At 39.9% G+C, this 27,408-nt stretch overlaps 1 protein-coding gene and 1 non-coding gene across 2 annotated transcripts in view; both read right to left on the reverse strand.

Annotated features, from left to right (window-relative positions):
- The window catches only part of LRMDA (leucine rich melanocyte differentiation associated), an 861,351-nt gene that overhangs the window by 240,080 nt on the left and 593,863 nt on the right, over positions 1 to 27,408 (reverse strand). The gene's annotated exons all lie outside the window — the stretch shown is intronic.
- On the reverse strand, positions 602 to 706 carry LOC138986147 (U6 spliceosomal RNA). The gene has a single exon (XR_011463048.1). It is a non-coding gene; the product is annotated as a U6 spliceosomal RNA (small nuclear RNA).

Genomic DNA, 27,408 nt, shown 5'->3' on the forward strand with positions numbered 1-27,408 from the left:
AAAACTATGTGGATATTTGGAATAATGATTACCGTGTCTATGACGACCACCACTGCCACCACCGTCATCCTGACTTCTCTTCTTTCTAGACCAATCTGCAATTGCCTCTACCTTAAGGGAACAAATAATAGATTTCCTCATTTTGCAAGGAAGACTACAGACAGAATTTTCAGTGACTCTACCACTATATCTGGGTAGTGCCAAGATCAGACTTCATGAGAGCCAAAGAGCCCAGTGCAACACTATCTCAAATGCTCATAATGGAAGACCCTTCTATCTGGGTTTCCAAAGAAGCTGTCAAAGGGAATCATGGAAATTCCAAGAAAATTTGATCTTCAGAGAGCTTGGACTCTGCTTATGATCATGAGTTCGGGCCAGGTTCAGACTTTTCAAATGCTACTCCAAATACTCCCTAACCCAGGAATTTGGGGCTACTCAAATGCTAACTCAGTGTCCCTTCCTGTCACAATCAGCATTCATGCAATTCTTTACACTGTTAGCAGCTTATGAAGTTGGATGTGTCATTCCTCCACTACACAAAAAAATTAGACTCAGCTCCTCAACCCAAAGATATCTTGGGTAAGTTCATCTTCTACTTTTTTAAAATATAGGATGCTTCAAGAATTTGCACATCATCCTTGGGCAAAAGCCATGATAATCTTTTCTGTGTCATTCCAATTTTACTATATGTATTGTTGAAGCAAGCATGGGAAGGTCTTTCTGAAAGATGGAATGTTAAGTGGTAAAAATCACAAGTTTTGGAATCACACAGGCCAGCATAACTTTAAAAATCTCGATTACGAGAAGGTAGCATCTGAGAATTACCCGCTTGTGTTCTGTGTAGGGATTATTCATCTCTTACCTCATCAGATACAGTTGTCACAAAGCATGCACTCAATAAATATTTATTGAACTAAATTATCTATCCTCATATTGAACAAATTTATTTTCACTTCAAGTGGGCTCCACAATCTCTTAGCAACCTGATTCTATGTTCCCTGCAGTTTCTATAAGGATGCGTTCTGGGTTTGGGATATCGATGTCTTTGTCCCACCTCATCCATAAAGTCTTCCCTGACAAGTCTAGTCTGCCTACTCTCCTTTTTCTGACCCCCTGTTGTACTTATTCCAGGTTCCAGTCACTTTGGCCCACGTGTGATATCTTATCTTGCATGGAAAATGTGTTTCATAAACACATCATCCTTCCCAGGAGCCTGTAAGTTCCTCAAGGGCAAAGGCCATATTTGGTATTTATTTTGTACGTCATGGCACACAATGCAATACAGAACCCATAGCAGACTCTGAAAAAGGACCATTAAATTGATTTGAATTTTAAGGACAGTTCTCCACTGCCAGTGAAGACTTTCTTTCAGAGAAGTATTGAAGGGCAGGATTGGCTATATTCATAGTTCATTTCACCAAGCTGAGCCCATAAGTCTCTACAGTTGATGTGCTAGTTAGGAAACAAAGGGTCAAAAAGCAGCTGCTTACTTTCAGCAAAGAAGAGGTCGTATTTCAGTCGTGGACTGCAGGATTTCACGTGTCAGTCACTCTTGACTCTTAGCCAAACCCTTTGGTGTCATCAGGAATAAAAAGCAACCCAGAGATATGTCAAATATCAATTTCCAATTACTTTCTTGCAACACATTTCTGCCACTTGGGAAAACTCCCAAGGGATCTGTTGCCTCTTATCAGCTTAGATTGGGTTTATCTTTCAGTCCAACAGGTAACACTCGGCAATGCCCTGTTTAGCCTCAATATTACAGTGTCCTCCTCTGACACTCAGGTTCTCTTGCGAAGTCTTCAATATTGGCTTACTCTGTCATCGGAGACCTGGCCCCAGTATGGAAGGCCTGCTATTATACCCTGAACCATATGTGTCGGGGCAGAATGGGGATAATGCCAATCCCAATCGCTATGGTGAGCTATTGTCACTAAGGTTTCCCAAGACTTAATTTGCATTGAGATGTTGAATGCAGGAACAAGCCTCATGCAGGGCTTGTGTGTCTTCAGCTCGAGCCAAGCAGGGAAGAAACAAGAGAGTCTCTAAAAGTCTTCATTTTGATACTCAACACACAGAACAACATTTCTACTCTCTCCGTCACAGAAGACAGGCCACAGACTAATTGAAAAAATCTTTGGTACTAGGGATGTTAAAACTGAGGATCTGCACAAAACCAGAAATCACATGTCCCCTTTATTACAAAGTAATGGAACAGAATTTGGAAAAACCAGGAAACATTTCTGGGTCCATAAATCAGCCCAGTTGGAGGGAAACGCAAATGGCCAGCACCTGGAATGAGCCTTGGTCTGGAGCGGGAGAGCAGCCTAAAGCCCTGAACTGTGGGGCCAAGGCTCCAGACTGTGCACTGTGATTAATGACTTGAGTGAAAGGTCTCAGTTGAAGCTGAACAATTAACTTGTTCTCTCCACATCTCAGATCTCTCCACAGCATAACTATGTCTTCCCTGATTGTTCCTATTTACCAAAACGCAAGCCAGTCTGGGAAGCTTCGAACATGTCATCATCAGACTGTTTCTGACAATCGGGAGAGCCCTGGTGTTTGTCAGGACTACTTTCGTCAAATCATCTGTTTCGACTCTGCATGCAAGCCTCAACCTTTCAGTTCCTTTTCAAGTTTAAGAACCATCCAAATGAGGCAATGGCATTGGCCTCGATCCGTTTAAAAAAAAAAAAAAAAAGTCCAGAGCTCAGAGGATTGCAAATGGACAGCATATGGCCTGGCTTGTTTCTGGTCACTCCCCAAAAAGTTCTTAGGGAATTGAATGTCCATGAGATTAATGGTTCCCTCCTGTCTTGCCTTTATCCTCTGGAATAGGTTTCTCTAATCTCTTTCAGATCCTCTAAAGCATTTACATTAAACCAATCACTCCTCCTGAATCTACAACAGAGATTCTGATAAGACCTGTTAGAACCAAGGAAGTCTCCAAACCTCTCCCTGTTTCTCCAGGAAGTAAATCTGTAGATGGGAAAGAAAAGCAGGTGACCCGAGAATCTGATTCTGAACGTGTTAATACAAGTACCTAGGAGGAGTACCCCCATAGAATCCAGTTTCCTCATTTGACCTCCCAAAACCACTTCGTTTGTGAGAAAAGGGTCTACCAAAAGTGAGCGTGCCCCCCATTAGGTAGGATTGCAACAGTACTCAGTGCGTTGCCTAAGAACCTCCACCCCATGGACCTGCCATGGGGCTGACCCTTCACTTCCCCTTTAGCCAATCCCATTTCCCTCAGTGAAGGCACCCTGTCTCCAGATCAGATCAGATCAGTTGCTCAGTCATGTCCGACTCTTTGCGACCCCATGAATCGTAGCACGCCAGGCCTCCCTGTCCATCACCAACTCCTGGAGTTCACTCAGACTCACGTCCATCGAGTCAGTGATGCCATCCAGCCATCTCATCCTCTGGCATCCCCTTCTCCTCCTGCCCCCAATCCCTCCCAGCATCAGAGTCTTTTCCAATGAGTCAACTCTTCGCATGAGATGGCCAAAGTACTGGAGTTTCAGCTTTAGCATCATTCCTTCCAAAGAAATCCCAGGGCTGATCTCCTTTAGAATGGACTGGTTGGATCTCCTTGCAGTCCAAGGGACTCTCATGAGTCTTCTCCAACACCACAGTTCAAAAGCATCAATTCTTCGGCACTCAGCCTTCTTCACAGTCCAACTCTCACATCCATACATGACCACAGGAAAAACCATAGCCTTGACTAGACGGACCTTTGTTGGCAAAGTAATGTCTCTGCTTTTGAATATGCTATCTAGGTTGGTCATAACTTTCCTTCCAAGGAAGACATCAAAAACAATAACATTAATAACAGAAGTGTCATCAGCCACAATAGCAGCACGCATGTATATAGCACTTACAATGGGCCAGAAACTCTTTAAAATAGTCTATTTATATCAACTCACAGGGTCCTCACAACAACCTTACAAATGTAGGAATTATTATATTACAGAGAGGGCGATACAGAGTATCTTGCCCAAGGTCACAAAACCATTAAGTGGTAAAGTGAGGATTCAAACACTGGTCTCATTCTTAAAACTATCCTATAGTGCAACTACATTCTCCAGAGGTATGGTCCCCAGATACCACTGTAGATGAGGTTAGCAAGGCAATCCTCTAGCATGACACCCCTGAGCAGTCAGGCCTGGTGAATCCTGTTTCTGCTACTCAGTGAGTAACCTCCAAAGAGTTCTGAGTCTCTGAGCCCTTGTTGGTCTCATCTGTGAAACTGGCATGATACAAAGAGCTGCCGTGTAGGGTTTTAATGAGGTTGGTGAGATAATGCTATACAGGACCTAGCACAGTACCTAAACATGGCAGCTGAATAAAATGGAAGCTACAGAAATGCTTAGCACTAATCAGATCAGCTCATACTGACTAAAGGAGCTGGGGAAGATGAGACAGAAATAATCACAGCTTGGAATGTGAATATGAAATGCAGGTCAAAGTGGTAACCCCAAAGAGACTAGGATACTAAAAAGTACTGATGAGGAATATCTACCTTCTTGGCCTGACTCAATTTATGCAGCCTCTGGCTTGGCTTATTCCCATGAATGAAAAAATTCTAATTTTAAAATATATACAACATTAAGAAGGAATGAACAGATGTCCAGACTGGGATAATCAGAATCTTCTCCCTGAAATCCCTAGTCCAGAGGAAGAGCAAGGGCTCCTGCATGGCCCGTGTGGCTGCCCCAGAGTCAAGCTTGGAGCTGCATCCTTCATTCCACGCTTCCTACATGTTCTTGCCGACCCCTGACACATCACATTCTTTGCATCAATAAGGACTGGTGCCAGAACACACTAAATTGCCTTTGACTACATTTAACTGATCTAGTATTTTTTTATGATTCTTTCTTGTTGCACCATTTTTCACTTTTGACTTTACAATTCTCTGCTGACTTTAAATAAAGCTTTTGCCAGACTACCCAAGGTGGTTTTTAATAGAGATTTAGGGGCTAGGTTGTGTTGTGGTTTGGATTCAGATTCTCCTGCAGCAATAAGGGGAAATTAACTAGGTGGTTTCATCTCAAGTGCCCATTTATACTCAGAATGGACAGAGAGCTTATCTTCTTCCAAGCCTTGTAATCATGACACTACAAAGTGATATTCAAGAAAGAAAAAAAATTAGGTAGCAATAGCTTCCACACCACAAAACCACTACACAGTGTCCCTGTAAACCCAGATGACTGGTATAATATACAGGCAGCAGTGGGATCACTTGCTGAGTGACAGGGAGGAATATGACCACATTGCGTCCTCTGCCAAAGATGATGCTTGTTCTCCTTAAGATGGGGAACTCAAATGACCCTACAGGAGTTACACGAGCTTGCCTCCTGACACTGCTCCCTCCTCCTTGCTATCCCCGGGCCCTGCTGCCTTCTGCCCAGATCAAACACTGGGAGCCAGCAGGCCTCAGTCACTGAAAAGGCGACATGACCGGCAAAGACCCCAAGTTGGATATGAAGTCAGTCTCCCAAACTAACATTTCTTTTTTAGAGAAGAATTACCTTGAGTTAATTACCTCTTGAAAATACAAAATCGATATGTCAGTAAGAGTTTGCTTTTGTCTCATTATTCATTATTATCCAATGCCTGCTCCATTACAAATGAAGAGAAATAAAAACATATGTTAAGTATTAAGAACTACAGCTTTAAAAATATCTGTGCACTCCTCACCAAGTTTAGAGATAAATAAACCTCTTGGGTTGTTTTTGTCTTTGCCTCTACCTACCACTGATGGTAAATGCAACTGAATTTGAGTTTTTAATTCTAGTGGTTTTCTTCATAGCTTTGCCACTTCTATAAGGACTCTTAAAATAGTGTTTTAATTTGCATTTTTGAACTTTATATAATGACAGTACACCATATCATTCAGTGAGTTGTTTTTCCTCCCAATTTTGTGCATTCATCCATGCTGAATATTACTCAACTTTACTTAATGAACCATTTGGGCTGTTTCCAGTTTTCTTGTCTGTTTTTTGTTTTGTTTTCCTACTACAGAAAATGCTATGCATATAGTTCATATTGATTTGAATATGTACAGTAGCTTTTCCTAGGTTAGAACTTGGGGAGTAGAATTGTTGGATCTTAAGAGTTTGCATATATTCAAATTCACCAGACAATAACAAATTGTTTTGCAAAGCAGATACACTGACTCACACTCACAAAAATAACTTGAGTTTCTGTTGCTCTACATCTTTACAGCAGTTGGTATTACCAGGCTGTTTACATTTTGCTGAGCCAGTGAATACAAAATGTATCTTACAGTTTTAATTTACATTTTCAAATTTAATTTTTTATAATTATTAAGCAATTTTTGGATAGTTTGAAAATTCCTTGTTCAAAAAGTATGAAATGCATGCAGCATTTGTAAAGGAGAGCTGAGATACTATGGCTACAGAGAAAGACATTGTGTACATAGATATAGAGGAGTCAATACCTCTCTGTCCAAATCTGCCATTCACACTTAAAGCTACAGTCCATGGGCTAAATCTGGCCTGTCACTTACTTTAGAAAACACAGTTTTACTGGGACACAGCCATGCCTGTTTCCTTACATATTGCCTACAAATACTTTCATTCTACAACGGCAGACAAAGCTGAGTAGTTACAGCAAAGAGCATCCGGCCTCCAAAGCCTAAAACACTTACTACAGCGAAAGTTTGCCAAGCCATAGCTTAGAGCATCTCTATTTGCAGGCACAGACACCTTCGACATCAGACACATTCCCCTGACTCTGTGCCTCCCAAATGCCCTTCCTCAGAAATGGCTTCATCTTCTACAAAAGTACTCAGGCCAAAAACCCGGGAGTCATCTCACACTCCTCCCTCTCACTCACCACTTAGGACTAGCTAGTGGATACCACTCATGGGCTCAACTTTCTCAACACCATTTCTGTGAAGACCTCTTCTCCACATCCCCTGCCAGCCTCTGCGCAAGCCTTACGATGACGTAGGCCACCCTCATCTCATGACCAAGCCCTTTGTGGGCCTCAGTTCACAGCACTTGTATACGTCATTGCATTTTGTCTGCTGTCTCCACCTAAACTGTAAGTTCCTTAAAAAAAACAAAGGCACCCTTGGCATTTCTGCACACAGTACAGTGCCTTGCACAGCAAACCCTTCATAGTAACTGAATCTCCTACAGGCTTCTCAGTCCTCAGAAACCACTGAGGGCCTGACAAGAGAAGGTCCTTGTGACTGCCATAACCCTAGTCAGCAGGGTCTGGAAACAGTCCCTGCCCTCTTAAATCTCATGGCTGAGAGGACCTGTGAAGAGACTCCTCATCGGTATCGTTTAACGTAGTGGTCCTCCAATTGCTGTGTACAGAAGAGTCATCAGAGCTCATTAATAATAACAGAAGCCAGAGAGTCACCCCAGGCTCACAGAATCAGAATCCCTGAAACATGTTCAAACATCTTTACCTTATGGACTTTCCTAGGAGGTTCCTACATAGGCTTGAGAGGAACATGTCTAGTAAGGAAGGCTTCCTGAAAACACTCCCTTAGTTCTACCCCATCCTACCACATTGTACGCAAAGGATAGCTAACAATATATGGGACTCCTCCCCAAGCCCTTTTGTTTGTGTATTGGAGCTTCCCTAAGCTTCTCCACTCCTCCACTCTCCTCCCTCCACTAGCTTAGAAGAAGCCTGATTTGAGGGGATAATTAATCGTATCCTTTTCTCAGGACTGAATTCTGATTTTCATTGAATGGGCTGCATTCCTGGTTAGTGATAAGGTCCACTCCCTACATGGAGCATTCTTACTGCTCAACACACCTAAAATCAAGACTCTCTTGTTATATCCTGGTACCACTCCCGTTTATGTATCATCCCTTCTGGTACCTGCCTGCAGGAGGAGGCGTGCAAACATTTGTACCATGTATATAAGAATGCTTATTTTAATTTTTACTGCCCTCTTCATTTCCAACATATTACAGATCATTTAATATGTAAAAACAAATGTTAATAGGAGGGTTAGACTAACCACAATACCAATAAGATGCTATTAGTATTTATTAGAGGTTTTTCTTATTAGGCTTAATTTTTTCCTAAATTGCATATGACCCATTATCATTATGCTTGGTGGATAATATAACAAAACAAAATTACCAGTCCATTTTACTCAAGGAGAAAGTCTAAGGTTCCTTGGGTTTTATAACACCAAGCATAGCGCAAATTTAAGGAATTTTTCCAATGCTCCACTTGGTGATTTTTAGGAGTCTATTTCCCCCAGAGGCATGTAAGTACTAAAATTGCACTGGATTGCGTTTTGCTCTCAGCGGGTGAGAAAGTGCATAGTCAATGGGTTATTTGCCATTCTTTATTTCCATTTTATGCAGTCACACAGAGGTATCTCTCAGGTGGTTGTTGAAGTTTACTAGACACTCAGGAGCCATCTCCTGCTTTCTCTAAATGGCATTTATAATCTATAACCAAAGGGGTCATCTATGAAGCCGTTGGTGCAGTACACTTAAACTCTGCTTACATTAGGTCAGGTTACAGACATCAGATCTTTCGCTATGAGAGTTCAACAGAGGGAAAATTGCATCACATATCTAAACAATATTTATAGAACCACAAACAGCAAAACAAGGTCTAACACAAGTACTGAAAATGACAGAACATAGTATACATGAAATCAGCATATAGGGGATAAAGACCTTCAGAATACACAGGTCCATAGTAACAAAGGGGCCACGAAAAAATCACCCAAGCGATTGTGTTGAACCTTTCTTTATCTGTCATAATAGCACTACATTCTGTAAATGCAGTATTGCTCTGCTTTCTTTCAACTGGATACCTCCAATTAACTATCATTTTCATGCTTCACTACTACTCTGATAATTGATGCTCATCACAGGATGTCTGAAATACTGAAAAAGTCAGAAGTGCTTTCTTGAACCATCAAGACACAGATTAAAATGTATTCAGTGTGGTTATTCTATTTTATTGGGGGGAAGCATGGAACGGAAGAAAGAACATAGGCTTCGGGGCAGACCTGGTCTGGATTTCATGAAGGACACTTATTAACACTGGGACCTTTGGTAAACTACACAGTATCTCTCTAAGCTTCAATTTCCTCATACATAAAATGGGAATAATATCCAGCTTGAGGAGACATTCCCATCATTAAATGAGACCACAAACACATGGAAAATACCAACACAGTCCCTGGCTTTAAAGAAATCACTCAATCGGAGCTCTTAATGTGGACATTTCCCTTCCCATTCCCAATCATCAGTAAGATATGCAAGATGCATGGACCTCTTTACTTTTTTCTATTCCTCTCTCTGAATATTTAATTCATATGAACAGCTCATTCTCCAAAAGTGGCAGAGTAGTTTAGAATGGATTCCCAACACTGGACTATTTACACTGGAATAAAAGCAATATTTTCAAAGAAACTATTTGTTTATCACTGGCCTTGGGGAAATAAAATTTCAGTCTCCAAAATGGTAACAAAGTACTCAAAGCTTGCATCTTCTTTGGATCCTTTATTATTTTCATTTTTATTATTACTACTTTTAAAATTATTTTATTTCATTATTTTGCATGATTAAATAGTAGCACATTGTAATAAAAATTCAGATACTGAAAAAGCTAGTTTTTTGATCCTTCTACTCTTTTGCATTCTAATTTGGATCGTCCCCTGATGGTTGAAATAACTATTGTCTAAGTTTTTATGTCCATCCTTCCAAAACTGCTTCTATGCATTTATACACATGTATGTGCTTGAGTATACGTATGCATGATTTTGTGCTTTTAAATACAGAAATTTTGCCACAGTATACAAATATTTTGTATTCATATTGATTTTTGCTCAACTTTTAAAAATATTTTCATAATGTTCAATACCATGCTTTACCTTACATTAACCATTCCATTCTTGATGGGAACATCAGAAAGTAGAAACTTAAAAAAAAAAAAAAAAACCAGTGACTTCTGTATATTAGCATTGTGCTGTGCTTAGTTACTTAGTCACGTCTAACTCTTTTGTGACATCATGCGTTGCAGCCCGTCAGGCTCCTCTGTCCGTGGGGATTCTCCAGGTAAGAATACTGAAGTGGGTTGCCATGCCCTCCTCCAGGGAATCTTCCCAACCCAGGGATCGAACCCAGGTCTCCTACATTGCAGGTGGATTCTTTACTATCTGAGCCACCAGGGAAGCCCAAGAACACTGGAGTGGGTAACCTGTCCCTTCTCCAGGAGATCTCCCCGACCCAAGAATCTAACTGGGGTCTCCTGCATTGCAGGTGACTTCTTTACCAGGTGAGCTACCAGGGAAGCCCATATTAGCATTATATCTTATCACTGAATTCTCTCATTAGTCCTTCAGTCAGTTCACTTGCGTTTCCAACTGTTAAAGCAAATAAAATCATCTATAAACATGACAGTTTTACCATATGCTTTCCATTCTCATGCTTATTGTTTCTTTCTCTTGTTCAATTGCATTGGCTACTATTTCCAATAAAATATTAAATAATAGTGGTGATCACATATATCTTATCCTTGCTTTAATGAGAATACCTCTTATGTTTACCAATTAAGTTTGATGTTGGCTTTTGGACCGAGATAGATGCAATTTATTATCTTTAGGAAATATACATCTATTTTTGTATCCTTTTCACCTTATAAAATTATGGTTTTTCTCTTTAGATCTATTAAAAAGATAAAATAAATGAAGGGATATCCTAATATTAAAACTTCAATGCATACTTAGAATATATCTTAATTGATCATAATATTTTACTCTTCTGTTTATGTGGCTGGATTTTTTTATAATTATTTTATTTAGGCTTTTTTGCATCCATATTCATAACCCAGATGAATAAAAATTATTATTCTCTGCAATTCTTATCAATTCTTCTATAAAGATTTTATGCTCTTTACAAAAATAATTTGGAAGTACTTATTTATCTATGCTCTGAAACAGTTTAAATAGACTTAGAATCATCACTGTGGTGTGTAGGAGCCAGCTTGCACTGACTCACAAGATCAGATTGTGCATATTTCTTCAAAGTCCACATTAAGTAATATCACATATGCAGCTTAAAATCAGTCATGGTGGAAATATTCATGCCACAGAAACTGGCACTCTATACACATAGGGGCATACTTCAATGGCCTAGTGGTTTTCCCCACTTTCTTCAATTTAACCCTGAATTTTGCAATAAGGAGCTCATGATCTGAGCCACAGTCAGCTCCAGGTCTTGTTTTTGCTGACTGTATAGAGCTTCTCCATTTTCAGCTGCAAAGAATATAATCAATCTGATTTCAGTATTGACCATCTAGTGATGTCCATGTGTAGAGTCGTCTCTTGTGCATTTGGAAGAGGGTGTTTGCTATGACCAGTGCATTCTCTAAGCAAAACTCTGGTGGACTTTTCCCTGTTTCATTTTGTACTCCAAGGGCAAACTTACCTGTTACTCCAGATATTTCTTGACTTCCTAGTTTTGCATTCCAATCCTCTATGATGAAAAAGGACATCTTTCTTTTTTTTTTTTTTGGTGTTAGTTCTAGAAGGTCTTATAGGCCTTCATAGAACTGATGAACTTCAGCTTCTTCAGCATTAGCGGTTGTGGCATAGAATTGGATTACTATGACGGGGAATGGTTTGCCTTGGAAATGAACCTAGATCACTCTATTGTTTTCGAGAATGCACTCAAGTACTGCATTTTGGACTCTTTCGCTGATTGTGAGGGCTACTCACTCCATTTCTTCTAAGTGATTCTTGCCCATAGTAGTAGATATAATGGTCATCTGAATTAAATTTGCCCAGTCCCATTCATTTTAGCTCATAGATTTCTAAAATTTCAATGTTCACTCTTGCCATCTCCTGTCTGACCACATCCAATTTACCTTGATTTATGGATGTAACACTCCAGGTTCCTATGTAATATTGTTCTCTGAAGCACTGGACTTAAATTTCACCACCAGAAATATCCACAACTGAATGTCATTTCTGCTTTGGCCCAGTCTCTTCATTCTTTCTCAAACTATTTCTTTGCTCTTCCCCAGTAGCATATTGGACGTGTACTGGCCAAGGGGGCTCATGGCTTTTTGTCTTTTCATGGGGTTCTCAAGGCAAGAATAGTGGCGTGGTTTTATATTCTCTTCTCCAGTTGACCACAAATTGTCAGCAAGTTTGGAAAACTCAGCAGTGGCCACAGGACTGGAAAAGGTCAATTTTATTCTAATCCCAAAGAAAGGCAAGGTCAAAAAATGTTCAAACTACTGTACAATTGTACTCATTTCACATGCTAGCAAGGTAATTCTCAAGATAGACTTCAACAGTATGTGAACTGAGAACTTTCAGATATACAAGCTGGATTTAGAAAAGGCAGATGAACTAGAGATCACAGAGAAAGCAAGGGAATTCCAGAAAAACATCTACTTCTCTTCATTGACTATGCTAAAGCCTTTTACTGTGTGGATCATAACAAACTGTGGAAAATTATGAAAGAGATGGGAATACCAGACCATCTTTTTGCTTCCTGAGAAACCCATATGCAGGTCAAGAAGCAACAGTTAGAGCCGAACATGGAAGAACAGACTGGTTCCAAATTGAGAAAAGAGTATGCGAAGGCTGTATACTGTTACCCTGCTTATTTAACTTCTATGTACATCATGTGAAATGTCAGGATGCATGAAGCACAAGCTGGAATCAAAATTTCCAGGAGAACCATAAAACCTCAGATATGCAGATAGATACCACTCTAAAGGCAGAAAGCAAAAAGGAATTAAAGAGCCTCTTGATGAGGGTGAAAGAGGAAAGTAACAAACCTGGCTTAAAAGTCAATATTCAATAAACAAAGAACACAGCATCTGGTCCTACCACTTTATGGCAGATAGACACAGAAAAAATGGAAACAGTGACAAAGTTTATTTTCTTGGGCTCAAAACCCCAGTGACTTCAGCCACAAAATTAAAAGATGCTTGCTCCTTGGAAGAAAAGCTATGACAACCCTAGAAAGCATATTAAAAGCAGAGACATCATTTTGTGGACAAAGGTCCATATGTGAAAGCTATAGTTTTTCTGGTAATCATATATGGATGTGAGAGTTGGCCCATAAAGAATGCTGAGCACCGAAGAATTGATCCTTTCAAAGTGTGGTGTTGGAGAAGACTCTTGAGAGTCCCTTGGACTGCTAGGAGTCAAACCAGTCAATCCTAAAGGAAACCAACCCTGAATACTCATTGGAGGACTGATGCTGAAGCTCCAATATTTTGGCCACCTGATGCAAAGAGCTAACTCATTAGAAAAGACCCTGATGCTGGGAAAGATTGAAGGCAAGAGGAGAAGGGGATGACAGAGGGTGAAATGGTTGGATGGCATCACTGACTCAATGGACATGAGTTTGAGCAAACTCCTGGAGATGTTGAAGGACAGGGAAACCTGGTGTGTTGCAATCCATAGGGTCACAAAGAGTGGGACAGGACTTAGTGACTGAACAACAACAACAATACATGTGAGGGGAGAGGTGTTTGTTTTGTATGTATTTTTTGTGTGTGCATGTATATGAGTTCACAGAGACTCAATTGTTAAATACTTAAAAGAGCACTACTCAGTATCTTCTAATGTTTGATAAAATTTCCCTGTAAAATTAACTAAACTTGGTACTTTTTGGGGGGTGGTGATAGGTCCTTAAAATTTGAATTAAATTTTATTTAATTTAGAAATCAATATGCTTCAATTTTCATCTCTTCTGGAGTCAGTTTTGGGGAATTATACATTTCTAGAAAATTTCCACTTGGTCTAGATTTTCAGACATTTGCACAGGATTGAGCAAAGTTAGTTCTTATGATTCCTTCAATTTTCTATTCTTTTTGTGGCTTTTAATTTTTTATCTACATATAAGCAAATGTATATTTGCATTGTTTAATTTCCTTGAATATTTTAGTGACTTCTAAAATTTATCTTTTGTTTTATTCATTATACTGTTTATTACAGTATTACTACATATTTACATACTTCTTACTGTTCATTAACTTTAAAAATTCATTTCTCCCACTTTCTTTCAGTCTACTTAGCTGAGTGCTTGTGTCAGGTGCTTATCTTTTAGACTTTTACCCTTTTTACAAAAATACATGTACTTAAAGCTGTTTTCTACTGAGAATGGTCTTAGATCTATCTCATAGGTTCTTACAGGTAATGATTTCATCATCATATTTCTCTGGCTATTCTATAGTTTGAACTTGTATATTAAGTTTGACTTCAGATTTAGTAGTGTTAGAAAATTTTTGGATGAAAGGGCTTTTATAATCTGATTTTCTTATTAATTTATAGTTTTAATACATTGTGCCCATAGTTTTTTGTACTACCTCTTCCCTGGAACTTACTGAAATTTTGCTTATGAGCAATTATATTACTGTGGAAGACTACAATTGACCAAAGTGGTCAGAGCACTATTTTGTGTACCACAAGCTCTTCTAGAATTTTGCCACACCTCATCAAGAGGCAGAATTTAGTTTTTCTTCCCTTAAACTTGAGCAGGTTTTCTGTGACTATCTTGATGAACAGAATGTAGCTAAAATAATGCTACATGACTTTGAAGACATAAATTGTAAAAGATGATATGGCTTTTGCCTGACTCTTACTCTCTCATAATTTCTTTTGCTCTTCAAACTTAATCATTACAAGGAGGTGTTCCAAGGCCTAACTAGGCTACAAAGGAAGACCACACAAAGGAGAACTTAGGTGCCCGGTAGACAGTAATTATCATCTGCCAAGTAAGTGAGTACACGAGTTTTCAGATGATTCCAGCTCCCAGACTTCAAGCCTGCTATGAGGTACCGGATATTATAGAGCAGAGATAAGTCATTCCTGTTGTCCTCTCTTGGAATTCCTCACCTGCAGAATCTGTGAACATAATAGACAATAGTCTTGTGCCACTAAATGACTCCTCTGACTCATTTAAGGCTCTTATGTTTGAATACCTTGTGATATTTAGATCGTATCCACTGCTGTCTTTCTGTACCAGCCTTTTTTTAACTTTTCTGAATTAATTTGTTTTTCTCTCTATAACATAGAGAATTAGATCTTTATGATCCAATCTGAAAATCTTTTAAATAGATTAATCAAGCACATTTATATTTTTTCCTGTTGCAGACATGATGGGCCTTAATTCTAACATGTTATATTTTATAAAAGTGAAACTAAGTTGTGACAAGCATCTTCTGCTTTGCAAATCCTAAAATATTTAATATCTGGTCTGTTACAGAAAGTTTGTTAATCCTTGATGTAAATCATAATATTGGCTGCAAACAATGCTGTATTCACTGCTATCTTTATTGTTCTCACTTTTGCTTTTGTTGCTGCTATAGTACATCCTATCACTTTGACTAGTATCTCAAGGGAAATACAGAATATTCCTTACCTGCCTCTTCAGGGACTCTAATGAGAATATTTTCAGTCCTTTATTCTTCTCTCTGCAGGTTGCTGTAGGTTTCTGAGATAATCTTTGTCAAGTTGGGGAAATTACCATCTATTCCCTGTTTGCTAAGAGATATGTGCCAAAATGGTTATTAAATTAATAGGTCTCTCCCTTCCTTCCTCCCTTCCTTCATTCCTTCCTTCCCTCCTTCACTCCTTCCTTCTTTCCTTCTTTGTTTGCTTTCTTCCTTCCTTCCCTTTCTTTTGCATCTATTATCATGATCATACACAATCTATTTTCCCTTTTAATATTCCAATAAGACAACCTTACTGATACATTCTAATAGTAAACTATCCTTTTAATTATGAGGTAAGTGTTGCTTGGTCATAAGTAGTATTTTTAATACTACTTATTATTAACAATAATATATATATAATGTATATTATAATATATTATCTATATTATAATTAATTATAATATATTATATATATTATAATATAATATAAACAATTAAATTTTATTGTTAATGTCTCATTGAGGATTCTTTTACACACATTTGTAAAAAGATTGACCTACAGTTTCATTTATGACTCAATTTGTAGATAGCTTTTGGGATTATTCCATATTTTTTTTTATAAAGAATGTTCATTCTGTTTGCTGTTTAACAAGATGTACATATTATGAAGTTTATTGTCCATTACTTGTAATGTTCTATGGAAAATATACTAAAGATTTCATCTGTAATTGTAATTGTCAGTTTTATCTAATATTCCTAGATGTTGTATTTCAACATGTTAATACCATGTTGTTCCATGCATTGAGATTCACAATTGTTACAGCTTCCCATTAAATCTTCTTACTTATATAAAATACCCCTCTTCATCGTTTCAATAATTGTCTTCAGCGCTATTTTGTGATATTAACATTGTTATTCCTGGGTTATTATCATGTATCAACTTTTGGGGTTTTGTGGGGTTTTTTTGAAATTCCAGTATTTTTCAAGTGTCCTATGTCATTTTATTGTATATATCTTTTAAGAAAAGCATTTTATTTTATATTCCCTTTTTTTAAAAACCAAATCTATGAGTACTCTGTCATTTAATTGACCCATCCCCACTCACTATGGCTATTACATTTGTGCCAACTCTTGTGATCTTACTTATTCTTCCAGTCACTCATACTTAACTGCTCTGGCTTGGAGCCAGCTTTGTTGAGCTGTTCCTGAACTAAAGATGGGGCAGGCATATGAACAGGCTGACCTGTGTGACTACCCACTGCAGAGACCTATCTTGTTTGTTGCTATGAAACTTCCAGTGGTTCCCTGTGCTTAGCGAGTTCCTGGAGCTAGTCTTATATTTTAAAGCTCTCTTGCATTTATTGCTGTGATTAACCCTTTCAATTATATCCATTTACACAAAGTCTACATAGTTTCTGATCAACAACAGTATTGCTTCTTGTTTTCAGTTAGTTGTTGGTTAGAGTTTTTTAAATTCCCACATAGGGAGTAGTATAAAGTAGTACAATATCATTTCCACCATATTTGCTAACACCTTAAAATTACTTCCTGCCTCAGTCACAGTAAATGGCCTACAAGATGCTACAGCTTCTGACCTCTGATTCTGTTCTGTCTTCATCTCCAGTCCCTGCAATCCACCTTTCCCTGTTGGATTACTTTACTCAGCCACACTGGCTCATGAAGCTCTATTTCGTGTATACCAGGCATGCTCCTATCTCAAGACCTTGCACTTACTCTTTCTTCTGCCTGAATAATTTTCCTCTCAGATATTCTCAAGTCCCCAGCTCTCACCGTAAAGTTGTTACTTCAATGCCACTTCTTCAGTGATGGCTTCTCTGCTATCAAGTCTCAAATTACCAATACATACTCCCTTATCTCCTTTGCCTGATTTTCTTTTCATCATATACTTAACTCTAACAAATTCAGGGGTAGGCAGGGGGAGCTTTTTTTTTTTTTTTTTTTTTTTTTGATCTTAGTTATTGTCAACTACAAATTGGCATTTGCCAAGAGCATTGCCAGTGACTGAACAACAAGGGCATTTTGCCATCTACCTCTGTGGAGACTGTGCTGCTGCACTGAGGACCTTTAACACCCCCTGAGGGAGTTCAGGGTGGAGTGAAGCAATCTGTGCTCCAGGACTGTGGAACAGGTTATTAGATAGTCAGATAATTTCAGGAGCTGATTTCATGATCCCAATCCCAATCTCTTCATATCTAAAAAGCACTAAATCCCCTCATGATGACATCAGTTCCTCCTGACTAGCAGAAATTTTGTAAAATGAGTGCTTAATTGCACTGAATTCCCCCTTCACCAAAATCTTATATATTGACCTTCCCCCACTGCCTCTTTCGAGCAGTCTCTCAGAGCTGTCTAAAGTGCTGTCTCCTAGGCTGCAGTCCTCATTTTGCCCCAAATGAAACTTAACTCACAACTCTCAAACTGTGCATTTTTAGTCAACGTTATCAATCCTTTTTCTCACCAGAATGTAATTTCTCTGAAGACTGAAATTTTTGTCTGCTTTATTTGTCCCTCTATCCCTAATGTTTAGAACAATATTTGAAATAAAGTGTATGATCCATTTTGTTGTTTAGTTGTATGGCAGAAAGTGAAGAGGAACTCAAAAGCCTCTTGATGAAAGTGAAAGTGGAGAGTGAAAAAGTTGGCTTAAAGCTCAACATTCAGAAAACAAAGATCATGGCATCCGGTCCCATCACTTCATGGGAAATAGATGGGGAAACAGTGGAAACAGTGTCAGACTTTATTTTTGGGGGCTCCAAAATCACTGCAGATGGTGACTGCAGCCATGAAATTAAAAGACGCTTACTCCTTGGAAGGAAAGTTATGACCAACCTAGATAGCATATTCAAAAGCAGAGACACTACTTTGCCAACAAAGGTCCGTCTAGTCAAAGCTATGGTTTTTCCTGTGGTCATGTATGGATGTGAGAGTTGGACTGTGAAGAAGGCTGAGTGCCGAAGAATTGATGCTTTTGAACTGTGGTGCTGGAGAAGACTCTTGAGAGTCCCTTGGACTGCAAGGAGATCCAACCAGTCCATTCTGAAGGAGATCAGCCCTGGGATTTCTTTGGAAGGAATGATGCTGAAGCTGAAACTCCAATACTTTGGCCACCTCATGTGAAGAGTTGACTCATTGGAAAAGACTCTGATGCTGGGAGGGATTGGGGGCAGGAGGAGAAGGGGACGACAGAGGATGAGATGGCTGGATGGCATCACTGACTCGATGGACATGAGTCTGAGTGAACTCCGGGAGTTGGTGATGGACAGGGAGGCCTGGCGTGCTGCGATTCATGGGGTCATAAAGAGTCGGACACGACTGAGTGACTGAACTGAACTGAACTGAAGTTGTGTCCAGTTCTTTTGCAACTCCGTGGACTATAGCCTACCAGCCTCTTCTGTCCATGGGATTTCCCACCCAAGAATACTGGAGTAGGTTGCCATTTCCTTCTCCAGGGGATTGAAGCTGTGTCTCCTGTATTTGAAACGGTTTACCTCAGATTGGGACTTGAACCCATGTGGCTGGGACTCGAATCCAGCCAAAACCCACAGTACCTTGTTTCAGGACCTAATGAAGCTCAGGTTCTTGATATCTCATTGCAGAAAGAATTCAGTGAGAGACAAAGTGATAGGTAAGAAATGGATTTACTCAGATTCAGAGAGAAGCACACTTCACAGACAAGACTGTAAGCCTTGTAGAGGGCCAGTGCAGCTGTGAAATGTGGAACAGTTAGTTTTTATGGGTTGGGTAATTTCATATGCTAATGAGCGGGAGGATTATTCCAACTATTTTGGGGAAGGGGTGGAGATTTCCAGGAATTGGGCCACTGCCAATTCCTTGCTCTTTTGACAGTGCCTTGGAACTGTCATGGTATCTCTGGGTGTGTCATTTAGCTTGCTGATTGAGGATCAAGGTCTAATCAAAGTTGTCTAGTCTGCCATCTTCTACACATTTGACTCTAATATTGTGTCCTTGGGTTTTGTCATTCTTTCAAATCTTGTGCCCTTCCCCTTTCCCTCCTGTACACACTGGCAGGTGGATTCTTTACCACTAAGGCACCAGGGAAGCCCATATGACCCATAGATACTTGTTTAATTAATTAATAGATTTCTAGGGATTCAGAATAAGAAAAGGAGGCTGTCGAACACGTCACTATGCTGTTTTAATTCTTCCTGTGCTTTACAATCTCCCAGATATGCCTGCACTCACTGCCCTGACTAACCTGTTCTCCAGGGGATTTCAGCTATTTGATTTGTACACTTTCGAGGTAAGTTCTAGGAAGATTCCAAGGAAGCAGATGAAGAAAGGGAGAAATCAGACATGAAAAGATCTCTATTGAGTAAAAAAACAAAGTTGTGTGGGAGAATGGTTATATGGGTTTCTTTAATCAAAAACAAAGAAAGGGACAGAATCTTATCCGCTTTGACTCTCCTTGATTTGGAAAAAAAACTGATGAGGTAAAGCAAGATAAATAAAGGAATAAAGAGCTAATCCACAAGGGAGAAGACTGTTTTATTGCTCTTACACAGATGTCTGTCCTTACAACACAGGAATTTTTTTTTCTTTCAGGGAGGGTGGGAATAGGGGTAAAAGAGCAACAATTTAAATTGGAATCTCCAGGCAGTCTGTGTTTGGGAATTAGCATTGCATTATTTTCCTGGCTCCCCACCCCCTCTTGTCTTTTAGTGGAGAAACATTTGCCCTGGAACAGTACATAGAGTTTGCATTAGCATCCCTGAGGATAGAACTTTGACCCCACAGACTAAGGAAGCTACAAATGGAAAATTCCAAGTTGCTATACTCTTTTATTTTCATGCTAATGCTTCTGCAGAGAGTATTTAAAGAAACAGATGCACAAGAACAAAAAAGAGTCCAGCACTAAGAACTCCTCTGACAACAGAGGAGTGTTTTTCCAGCATGGTCTTGTATCTGTTTGTTCCTGCAGAAGTCCAAGAGGGGTCAAGGTGAAACCCTGGTTTCATTTTATTAAAAAAGCTGAACTAGCATTGACAAGAAGAACTCTGGATCTGTGTTTCAAATCCTGGTCAGATTTGAAAGTTGTGTTAAGTTTCATTTCATTTCCTTCAGGCTACACTATTCAACTCTCAAAGATGGATGATGCACACCCTTCAGTAAAAGGCATTGGGCAATAAGGATTTCTCAGTCTCCCTTGCCAGTCCACACCTGATCTCAACAATACTCACCCTTTCCTTAGAGTCAACCCTAAATGGCACCCAGTGTACTTCTAGTCCATCAGCTACTTTCCTCATATTCTGTATGACAACAATTAAAAAAAAAAAAAAGCTTTCTCTCTTTTTTTTTAATAACTTTATCCTGGGATTAAATTCTCAAGTTGAAGACATATCAGAGCACTATACTCTGCAAAGCCAAATACTCTCAAAATTCTTCTTTTGATATACAAAAAAAAAAACCCAACATTTTACTTCACCCCAGGCATCCCCCCGCAGAGCAGCAGCATCAGAAAGGCAGAATCATTCTAACTAACTCCTGCTTTAAGGTTGCTTGTCACATGTACTCCTCACCTAGATTATGGCCAGAAATTAAACAAGAACGCCACTTGGTCTCTCCCCACGTTCTCTTTAACACTGTGAAACAGCTTTCCTCCAGGATTCTTCCAAGTTTGTCAACTATACAAATGGTTTCATTTCAGCGGTTACTTTAGAACTTTTATATTCAAAGTGTATAGCACCAACAATTGGGCAGAAATGTAAGAGCAGAGAAGTAGGGGATGGAAGATTTATCCTGAAATTGTGCTTCTGTATTAAACACATGTTTGTGTCTCAGTTTTTAGGTATCTATGAGATGACTTGGAGAAAGAGGTCTTAGACACTTAGAAGCAGAGAATGGAAGGAATAAAGCCCTTTCTTTAGCAGTGGCCACTCCCATGTGATAAGACAAACCTGGCTTTCTCCTCTCACCCATTTGCTGTCCAATCAGTTCCTACCTTCATCCGAGGCCACCGCCCCATACTTCCATCCTCACTCAGCTCTCCCTTCCCTGCACTCCTGGATCTAGCTTAACCACTGCCTTCCATGGGTACAGGTTTCCTTCTCCAATTAGACTACAGGATTCCTGAAGGCAGAGCTCATAGCATCTTTTGCACTTCCCACAACCTCCAGCACAGGGTTCCTCTCGAAAAACCCATGACTGGCTGACTGATTGAAGAAACAGAAATAGGCCCCTGCAGTGACCTGAAGCATATGGAATTCTGATTAAGGGAACCGAGAAGGCAGAAAGCCCAATTCCACACCCTTCATAAAGTATGCACATCCCAACAAATCCCAAGTTATTGGAAAAGTAACAGCCCCGTCCCCTGACCAACCCCAACCAAGAATTTCATTAGTATGGATAAAGACCCAGAGCAGTAAATATTAATGGCTGGAAGGGGGAACAGGAGGACAGAAGGCTGAACCAAGCAGGTGTTCACTCACTCAATTTCAATCCAGCCAACAACGTCATCATTTGGCCCTCTTGAGCTCGCCGACAGGCCATTTTTCATGATTTTACCATTTCTGGCCAAATGCAAACTTTTTAATTAAATGGACCACACAATTCCAGATGTTTGTTTATTTGTTCCAAAAAAGGTTGTAAAAGCTCTACATGAGGAAAAAACCTGAGGCAGTGGTAAAGTTTTCTATGAGATGAGGCAACAAATGAGTGCGAAGACCTAAGCCTGGGAAGTTAAGGTTGGGCAGAGCTCTCAGCAGAACAATCTAGACCAAAAGCATTGGCTTCAAAGAGCTCTCCTCCCAGAAACCCAAGATTTGGGAATAAGACACCCCGGGCCCTTATTAGTTTTTATAAGAATGTAGCTCATCTTGAGCCAAAGGTCCAAACGAGAACACATTTTTGCGGCTGCCCTGCCTGCTTCTTATATGTTTGTTCCTGTTGCCATGAGCTCCACTACATTAATTTCAGCAGTCTTCCATTTAACAGGCCAGATTATAGCTCATGGCTGAGTGACAGCAGGGAATCCTGCAAGAGGGAAGAGAGAGGGGATACAGGCAGAGACTGCAGCTTCCCACGAATCAGGCTGGCTTCCTCGCAGCTGTCTGTTCTCTGGTACCCTCTACCTCTGAGTATACTCAGCCATTAAGTCAGCCAATTGCATTTGTTACAGAATGGTTCTTATATTCCTTCCACTCTTCGCCAGCCACTCCATCCTGCAGCATCAAATGCTCGATTATTTCACCATTACCCTAATTGATTCTGTACTCTAAATTTTGGTTTCAAAAGCAATATCAGAAAAACTTTGAATAACATAGGGAGGAAAAGTATTGATTGTCCATTTTCTCTGATACATGAGCCAAGGATACCCTAAAACCAAACCTTTAGCAACCTCAGACCACAACTCCACCGTGGCCGTAAGTTTCCCTTTACATCGCCCCCACCCCTGCTCCACTGGCAGTGTTCTGGCCCCAGCTGTGCTCCCCATCTGTTACCAGTTGTTTCCTAAATTACCTGTGCTTGAAACCTGCTCTTTAGAGGCAGTCACGTAACTTGGTGTCAAGAAATCCAAAGCCTCTAAAACTGGGCCACACTCCCTTCAAGGCAGTCCCACAATGGCCTTCTCAAGTCCTGGCTCTTTTCTTTCTAATCCCCTTGCACACTGCTTGCAGATTAATAACCACAGAGCAGAGCTTTAAATCAAATCTAGATTTAAATTCTACCTGTTCAAGGCCTGTCCTAACACAAACTCATTCTACATAAGAAAACTTATTTCTGAATTTTTCAAAACTGGGTCCCTGCCTCCAATGAGTTCTATCTATCCTCAGGTTTTCTTTACCCATTTCCTTTTTCTGGAATGTCCTTCTTCTGCCTTCCACCTTTAACTATCCTTCAAAGCTCAAGGCCAGCACCTCAACAGTCATACTTAACTACTCTAGCCTTTACTGATTTTCTTTTCTAAGCATTTTTAACATTTGTGGTCTTTACCAAGTAAGGCAACTCTTAATTATATATCTGTTTGGTTGGCATTGCTTCATTTTTGATATATCCTTAACCAAACTATAAATTCTTCCAAGACATATACCATGTTCTCTGTTTCTAAGTGTGTATATATATATATGTATATATATATACACACATACATATATACTGGAGGACTCCTTGAATATTGGTGCTCAGGGCAAGATTTGTCATCTTAGGAGTCACACCTGATCACATCCCAGCTCTTCCCTTGCAATGGAAGGCAGAAAAACCAGCCCACATCTTCAAAACTTCAGGACATTTCATCTCCAACTCTGTCAATTCCAGACCCTCCTTTAAAAAAAAAAAAAAAAATAGAGGGGCGTATTTTTATCACTATTTTTACTTGGTCTATCTGTTGGTGGAAGGGTTATCCTTTTGACTTCCCATCCTACAGAAGTAAGGATTATTACTGTTGGGAGTGTGGAGCAAGATTCCATTTTCCCCTCCTTGCTTTGCTTCTGGAATGAAAGAACCAAGTCCATAGCCCCTGTGTGTCTATGAGTGCACCACAGTTCTGTCCAAAGAGTAGAAATAAAGCAATCACGGAGACTGCAAATGAAAAATCATCCTTGGAGAAAAAGGATAGGAAATGGACCCCAATGGATTTCAAATGCTTAAAGGAGGTTGCTTCAAGTTCCTGGCTAAAGTCCATGCCAGTCCTGGTAATAGTCTAACAGATTCATCCATCTTCAGATTCCACTTGGCTTGCTCTTCCATCACTGACAGCTTCCCAGCCAGCGAGAGCACACATGCACATCTATCTATATATATGCGGAAGTTTTAATCTACACCACCCTCCATTCCAATCCACCCAGCCTTGCTCTGCAGAGAGTGAAGCTATTGACCCTGCAAAGCAGCAGGGAGATGAATTTGATGACCCAGACTAGAGTTTTTAAACCATTTCAGCAAGGTCTAGAATCAAAGGAAAGTACAATTTATTCAGCACTTAGTAAAGTCCTTTTACTTAGGTACAGAGCGCACACACTGAAAATAGACTCCCGCTGCCACACAGATAAAATAAACCTGTCACCCATGACTGTCAAATCACTAGTCACCTCGATTAAATAAAGGAAACTTTAGCATCTCTCAGCATCTGAGACTTCCCCCAAGATTCTAAGCCCATGAAAGCATTATGAAGGGAAGAAAACACGAAAGTGAGAGCTTCTGTTGAAAATGTCATCAGAGGAAAGTATTTTACATAATTAGAAAATGCTAATAATAGCTCTGCACAGGGAATCAACACACTCTGCCCCCACACGTCCAGGGCAAAGCCATGGCGCACAGAATCCGAGACAGGGGGGCCAAGATGATGCAGTTGTTTGGCAGGAGCCACAGGCCAACCGTGTCCCCCTCGGCGAGGAGTGCTTCCATGTCAATTGCCAACTTTCCATTTTCTTTTTCAGTTTTCTTCTATCTCTCTTTTTCTCCTTCTCCCTCTGCTGATATCCCTACCCACGTCTTTGTTTCTTTTTATCCACAGCTTTCATATACTTTCCATAGAGGAAAGCTGGATCCATCATGCTTCTCTGAATCTTTAATGAATCAATCACATTTTCTGAGATTATCATCTGATGATTATAATCTGATGATTATCTGATGGTTAGCTCCCTTGAAAAACTAATCAAAATATTCTGGGAGAACAGAAGGCCACAAATAAACAGGTCACCTTGGTTATGAGTTTAATCTTAGGTGAGAACCACCTGGCAGGGTCAGCATAACCATGGGATCGCTTATTCCGTCTTTTTAAATGGTCAGTGAAAACCAACAAGCAATAGGCAAGAAGACTTCTTGATGCTGAACTGGTAAGAGTTCAGCAAATAAATACACTTGTTTTCCTTGAGTCTTTGTTATTATTCTGTGTAGATTCCATTTATAATGATCAAGTCTACTTAAGCCTTCACATTCCCTGTGGGTTGACCTTAGCAAGATGGTAGAAATATGAAAAATAGAAAAAGGATTTTAAATTGTCTGAAGGAGAAAGACTGTTTTCAAATCCTATAAGCTAAAACAAATTATGATGAAGTTTGGTTATCAAGCAGCCCCATCTTGAGCTTTCCTGGAAGTATTCTTTCTGGTGGCATACAGTTTTTGTAGCCAACATCTCCCCATTCCAAGCATCCTCACCTACGTTGACACATCTTCATTTATATCCATTTAATTTTCCTCTGATTCATTTCACTTTGGCTTATTTAAATAGTTAAAGCAAAACTCTCTGCATTTACGACTTCTGTGAAAATGTGTTTTATGATATCTCAAGCTAAAACTGTTTAAAAAATAAAAATAAAAAATGCCTGCAGTTTTTCTTTCTGTCTTTTTCTTCTTTTTTGGATGACACTCATTGAGCTGCTTCATGGAGAAATACAGAAAAATCAATTGCTAAGCATAAAGTGCAATGCACATTAAGGAAACTGCGAATGATAACTAATTATGATAAGTTGCTATGTAAATCACTCTGTGACAGTCCCAGCAATCAATTCCCAACACAAATAGACCAAGCCCCTGGTTGGATAAGAGGATGAGCTTCTTACAACTGTGTCAATAAAAATAATGGCAAGGTTTCCAACAACACATAGACATAGGGTATTATCATCCCCCAGCAAGTTTTCATAACAGATTCCCTCTCAGCTTCCTGCTCTCTTTCATACTTTTAAAGTCCAGTGCATAATATGACAAGCTAACTATGGTACATCTTCCAGATTGTTTGATCATTGGGAGGTGGGGGTAGTAATAATTCAGGGATGTTCACTGGTTTTGCAGTTACTTTGCAAAATGGGTGTGTGCAAACAACTGGAATGAAACCCTCACTGTGATAGCTATTGGCAAGGATTACAGTAGATGTGCTGACTTGTCTGTTTTAATTGGGCACTGACACTATCCACTCCTGAGGTTTTCTCTGCAGATCAGAGAGGCTAGAAACTACATTTCCCAAAATCCCCTCTGTGCATGGTTCTTGGTTAGAGTGGGCCAAAGAGAGAGACAGTATGATTTGGAAATCCAGAAAGAAGGGGCAGGGCAACATGTGGGTAGTCCATAAAGTCTGAAGAACTGAGTGCCGCAGACTGAGAAAGTTAGTAGGAGATGCCCAAGGATTTCTGAGATGCACAGAAATGGTCCTCAAGCTCTTAAGAATCACAGGTCTCTGAGCTGAGACTCGGGGTGACACCTGCCCCGTCAGCCCTTTCCTGCATGTGTAAGCCTCTGATTCCTTACATTAAAGTCTTTCATAATGTGAATAGTGTGCATTAAATTTTCCCTCTCTGAATTCAGACTGGTACCAGAGCATTTTCCTCTTTGGCTTTTCAAATTGTCTCTGCTTCTGCATGTGTAGATTTGTAATTTTTTTATAAAAGGGTATCAGAAAGGCGTAACAGGCAATTCTTTTGACCGAACAGGCAAGGATGCCATACTTTGTCACAGCCTTCACACGGGCTTTGGGAACGCACCCCTGACAGTGGACAGCTCCGGCTGTGCCTTTTCCTGTACGTTCTCTCCTCTTTCCCCCAGCACAATGCCTCAGTGAATCCTGCATCTGCTTCATGCATCCTGTGTAAAGGACAAATAACTGGGGTGGCCTGGGATCCAAGGACACAGAGTCTGGATTTTTTCCTTTCCTATGTTGCTGAGTGATTCCGTCTTTCCTACCAATTGCTGCGAGTATCTTCCTCTGTTAAATGAGAACAGTAATATTTACCCTCCCCACCTTATTGGGTGTATTGATGGTCTCTGCTCTAAATAGAAATGTTTTCCCAAAAGACACAATGGTTAATAAAGATGCAAATTCTACTTCTAATAGCTACTAGATAAAAAGTAGCAATCTATGGCTTTCAGGGGTACATCCTATGGCCAGGATATATTGAAAGAGACATTTCTCCCACAAACATTTCAACATTCCTCATAAATGTGGCTACCCACTGATGATGTAGCGTGCAGACCAGCAGCAGGTAGCAGCTGGCATCACTGATACAGCACCATATCCCCATATTT

Source organism: Bos mutus, chromosome 28 (assembly GCF_027580195.1).
Source record: "Bos mutus isolate GX-2022 chromosome 28, NWIPB_WYAK_1.1, whole genome shotgun sequence".
In the NCBI taxonomy this organism is placed as follows: domain Eukaryota; kingdom Metazoa; phylum Chordata; class Mammalia; order Artiodactyla; family Bovidae; genus Bos; species Bos mutus.